The following is a 6,000-nucleotide window of genomic DNA, read 5'->3' as shown; positions in this document are numbered from 1 at the left end:
TGTAAATTATTCCTCATTTCCTCCAATGCAGAACTGGCTCCTCAAACACACACACACACACACACACACACCCCACTGATCGCTCCCTACAGTTGTCCTCTCCAAAGAGCTCCCCAGTTATATTCTAAAAACCAAGCAAACTCTCCAGCTAAACTCCAAAACTTAAGGCTTGTGGTTGAGATGAGTCCATGTGGAGTTAGCCTCTTTACCTGTTAACAACAACTCCACAGGATTACTTGGCTCAGACAGGAGATATGGTTCCCTCACTGAGGTGTAACTGCAGCTGTATCTTCCAGCATCCATCTTGCTCACATTACTGTTGGAGAACACGTTCATGTCACCGTATGTTGACCAATCCTGAAAGTTATCCTTTTGCAGATAAAACCTTTTCACTTCTCCTTGAGTTCCACAATACATAGTTATTCTCTGTCCGATGGTGATTTCTTCCATAGGTTCCAGAGAGAGGACTGGTTTGGGGAAGCTGGGATCTGAGCAAAGAAATACAACAGACATTGAAGGCCCTTAAGAAGGAAGGTTTGCAGCCAAGATGGCACTGCTTCCAGACATGTTCAAATTCTGCCTTGGGCTTCTTTAGGAAGATGGATGGGATATAAATTGAAAGAATTAATATTAATGAATAAATCCCAACATCTCGCTCTTTGGAAATTAAGTGTTGCCAGTATACCCTGTTTTCCTTCTACAGAAAACAGTTGCCTTGATCCCATTTGCAAACAAAACCCACAAGATGCAAACCAGTGGTGTACAGGTAACTCTAGCTTGCCTGAGATGATGATGATGATGATGATGATGATGATGAAGAAGAAGAAGAAGAAGAAGAAGAAGAAGAAGAAGAAGAAGAATTTCTACAAATTTCATGGGGTGCAATTAATAACTCTTAGATTATACTCCTCTGAATGTTATTTGTGATTTAGCTCCCATGTCCTTTAATCTTGCACTCAGCACCTGTCCACCAATGAGGAAGGCTGAGGCAGCTGCCTTGGGCAGCGAAACCCCAAGAAGCAGCCCTCCCAGGGACACCCTCCCACTGGCAGAGAAGTGGTGGTACACAAAAATCTTATGAGATCCATGAGCTCTGTGACTTCTTGCAAAAGCTCTCAAGACCTCGATGGAACCCGCTATCATCACTGCTGATTCACAGACCCGGCCACACAACCCAAGGAAAGGAAGCTTCAGGGTAGCCTCGGCAAGAGAGTGCCACCTTTCCATTTTGCCTCAGGTGGTGAAATGAGATAGGCTGCCTCTACCTGCGTTATTGGGTGAGACATCACTCATCTGAACACTATTCATCGCAAAACTCCCATGTCCTTCAATCTTGCATTAATGGGATTGGTTGTGCTCAGCTACACAGGATCATCATTATTGGAGCAGGAGCGGAGTTGATGCACTTTTGCAAGAAGAAGAAGAAGAAGAAGAAGAAGAAGAAGAAGAAGAAGAAGAAGAAGAATTGTTGTTGTTGTTGTTGTTGTTGTTGTTGTTTGGACTTGATATCCCGCCTTTCACTCCCCTTGTTGTTGTTGTTTAGTTGTTTAGTCGTGTCCGACTCTTCGTGACCCCATGGACCAGAGCACGCCAGGCACTCCTGTCTTCCACTGCCTCCCGCAGTTTAGTCAAACTCATGCTGGTAGCTTCGAGAACACCATCCACTCCCCTTAAGGAGTCTCAAAGTGGTTAACAATCTCCTTTCCCTTCCTCCCCCACAACAAACACTCTGTGAGGTGAGTGAGGTTGAGAGACTTCAGAGAAGTGTGATTAGCCCAAGGTTACCCAGCAGCTGCATGTGGAGGAACGGGGAAGCGAACCCGGTTCACCAGATTACGAGTCCACTGCTCTTAACCACTACACTACACTGGCTCTCCACAATTCGAGATGTTTTAATGGTGCAGTAACACCTGAACCTAATGCTATATAATCCACTGTCCCCTTTGTGCAACTCATCAAAGCAGGGTCAGGAACTAGTGAACGGCCTCAGGATGCTCTTCTGGGATGCTGAGCAGAGTCTCTTACCTCTTATCAGCAGCTCAAATGGATCTGTGACTTGCCTGATCCCACCCAAATTGTACAAGCATTTGTAGATCCCTGCATCCATTGTGGTCGTAATAATGATGTGGAAAATAAAGTGTTGTCCAAAATGATCTCTGGAGAAGCCTATGATCCTTCCATCCTTCTCCAAAGAGACATACGTTACCAAATGACGTGTGGTGCATGCGATGGTGACATTGTCTCCAAGTGAGGCTGCCAAAGTAGAATACCCATAGCTACAGGAATCAGGATGGATCACAGTGGATTAACAAGGAAACAAAAAGAAAATCATGTGTAGACAAGTGAGGAAAGACATTGCAGGTGATATCAAAGCTGAAACCATTTAACATCATAAATGGCCAAACAGTTTTTTCAGAATATCTGTATTTCTATTTAGGTTTTTAAAAATGAAAAATATGTTTCATGTTATTTGTTTAATTTCGACACATGCCCTGGCTGTTCCCCTCAAGAGCTTTTGACAGCCCCTATCTGGCTCCCAGGAAGTCTTATAATCATCACCCTCTTACAGCAAACTCAAGTGGTGAGTGCTGACAGAAATGGAACTAAAATGAGGCCAATGAGAAACAAATGGTATATATCAGCACATTAGAGGAACCCCTGGGGTTTGGAGATGTATAACTTTAAAACCTTGGTGGGAAAGTCCCCTGGAGACTGAGCATATTCAAAAAGAAAATTTGGATGAGGATAAATGGTGCATTCTAGAATAAGGTATGGCTGGCAAATAGAAGCATTCATTGAATACAGCTGTTCACCCTGACTTTTGACCCTTGAGATATATATATATTAGGACCCACCTTATTTTAGTAATTCTAACTTGTTTAAAACTGTTTTTAATGTTGTGTTTTGATGGTTGCAGCCCTCCTTGGGAACTTTCAGAACTCAGCTGGAGGAACTACCCTTCCATTGACCCAGGAGCAAAACTCTAACTCAGGAAGAAAAAATGGCCCCCACCGGCTGCATGAGGCACTCGACACATTAAATCAAAATACCGGTATGTCTCTTCACAGGCCATCACTCGGCATTAAAGCACTCTAACCAAGAAGCAGAGAATTCTAGAGTCACCTGCACTGTTTTCAAAGGTTGGTTTGTGTTCTGGTTATTTTAAATTATTCTTTAAAAAAAATGTCTTTCAAAATTCTTTTTGCTGTTAAGCTAACACAAGTAAAAGATTAAATCATGGGACCTTGAGATAATAACTACCATATTGGCCCAAATATAAGCCACTCCCTTAAAATTCCACAGGCACTCACACCCGTTCTGTTTTACCATATGTCTGTTTCAGCAGCGATATCATAAAAGCCCATTTTTGCAAGGTCACGAATTTAAGCTGCACTTTAACTTTTCACAGTCAGAATTTGGGGGGTGGGGAGCGTGGCTTATATTCGGGCCAATACGGTAAGTAGGCTGGACTCTAAAATAAGCCTGCTTACCTTAAAAGGTAAGGGGCCTTCGTGTGTAAGTAAGTTAACCACTATCCTTATCCCAAACTCTGCTTCTGCATTACCCTTGAACCTTGCCGTCAAACACAATTTAGGTAAAGAGAATGCAGTCAAAATTAAACCCTCCTTTGGACTGATTTTAGATGACCCCTTTTCACATCATGAGGTGACTTACCCTCCATTTAGCAGTTGCCACAGCAGTGGAAACAGAAGCATGTCTGCCTTAAGAATACATCTCTTGCTGGCATCATGACAAGCTAGGTGCGTGTGGGGGAGATGGCAGCTTCTCAACCAACAAAATGGCTACAATGTGTCGGCATTTACTAAATGATGGGTACCCCATATCTCACAGTCGCAGTGTGAAATGGGGTTGTATGAATCAAAGCGTCCACTCCACTGTGGAAAATCTAGTATGTTTAAATGGCAACATTCACTAATACTACCTTCCCTCTCCGCTATGACATATTCTTACCTTTCATATCCATTTCCTCCTGAAGCAGGAAGCAGCCTGAAAAAATTAGAAGCTATTAGAAAACAGGCCTCGCAACAAGAAGATTCCCGCTGGACCACAGTCCCCACTTCTCCTAAAAGCTCTCGCCACACAGATATACAAACAATCAGGGCTTGACTGAGACCAGGCTGTGGAAGATATTTTCATAGTCTAGGTTCTTCACCTGAAATTCATGTGAAATAGAATTTGTGAGCCCCTGAGCATGTGAAGAGTCCACGGTCCCATTCTCTTCATCAATAAGCAATGGCCTATATAGTCCATCCAAATTGGATTAATACAGAGTTGAGGATTTGCAGGGCAAATGGCATAATTTATAGGCACAACCCTTCATTTCAGATAATAACCCTGCCTCTCTCACACACAAACCCACACAGTTGTGTTGGTAAATGCCCTTGTTTCTAACTCCCTTGAAACAACTGTCTTGGCCTTTCTGATTCTCACCAATAGAAGAGGACGAAGAATGCAAGCATTGTAGCAGATCGCTATTAGCATCCATAAGATCTCATTTCACCTCCGCCGTCCTCAACCCTCAAGATGTTGATGTTTTCTGTGGGCCCACAGTTGCATCTGAAGCTACAGGAAATGGATGATATCATCTCCAGTGAACCCAAGAAGTCAGAGGCTCTCAGAGGCTCTCAATCAGTAGAAAAGATCTTGGGTGATTAGGTATTGCTTCACATACAAAGGAAACCATCCACATGCCAGGGATGTACAATATTGCTCTGTATTCTTATGGGCCTTTAGGAATTCCACAGTATACTCAAATTCACTTCGGAGGAGGAGGAGAAAGTGGACTGTGGGAAAAGAGGAAGTGTGGATAACCCCAAATCTGACCCACTCCCTGCAGTGGACCAAATCTGTATCCTCCTGGAACACTTATTAAAATATCACACATTTGCAGCTGTTCCACAGCAGGCTGGTCAAAGGGTGTTATGTACTGAGTTGAATAGGATCCAAACTGCAGCAGTCTGATTGGTCCTAGAACAATAGGATCCAAATTGCAACAGTCTGATTGGTCCTAGAACAATAGGATTCAGAATGCAGCAGTCTGATTGGTCCTAGAACAATGCAGCAGTATGATTGGTTGGCAGGAACCACCCAATCATGCTCCAGATATAAGTGAATCCACAACCTGATTGGCTTACAGTAGAATTCCAGAATTAGCCAATCATGTGCAGCCCATTGTGTAAATAATGTATATAAAGCAGATACTTTGAGGGAACCTTCGTTCATTCCTCCTCACCACTATGAGCTGAATAAAGAGCATGAAATCACTTTGCGACTCTGAGTATATTTCAAAGTGGTTGTGGTGTTCCATAAAGTGGTCCCATAAAGTTAGACAGAGATTTGAAGGCTGGGTGCTCAGCACGAATGAAACAGAATTTCCAACTCATCCTTCCAAAAATGGTAGCTGATGCAAGCCTCCAAACTCTCCACAAGGTGGAGATGTTGGCCCAGAAACGAGACTACTGCTCCTAAAAGGCAATTTCCTTTTCAATATAGAGGTGAACTCTCAATATCCCCATTCATTTTGTTAGGTAAGTGGCTCCTTACGCAAGGAAAAGTGCAAGAGCCCAGATATAGCCCCTGCATTAAGTGTGCTGCTGCTTTAAGAATGCAACCTTTTGTTGAGAAAGGGGTTTGATGTAAAGAAAGCATTGTTCCCTCACTGAAATATAGCTGTGCTACATAATTCATTGGGGGGGGAGGCTGCACAAGTGGAAGACTTACATTGATTTGTGATTAAAGAGGTCTATCGTGTAAGACTTTAAAAATGCTTGACATTTGCTTTCTCTTCCTGCACAGACTGTCCTGCATTAACAAATAACACTCAAAAGCAGCGCGAGAAAGGTTCAAAGGCCTTTTTTATGGTCCTGTGTAAAATAAAAATAGCCCTAGTGCCTTTTAAACAAGCTATTATGTATGAGCGGAATATATCTCCAGTCAGTGTTGCGATGAAGATTCTCTGCTTTCAAGACAAAATTTACC

The sequence above is a fragment of the Podarcis liolepis genome, assembly GCF_965112155.1.
Source record: "Podarcis liolepis genome assembly, chromosome: 13".
NCBI classification, from domain to species: domain Eukaryota; kingdom Metazoa; phylum Chordata; class Lepidosauria; order Squamata; family Lacertidae; genus Podarcis; species Podarcis liolepis.
This window is presented reverse-complemented; position numbering follows the sequence as displayed.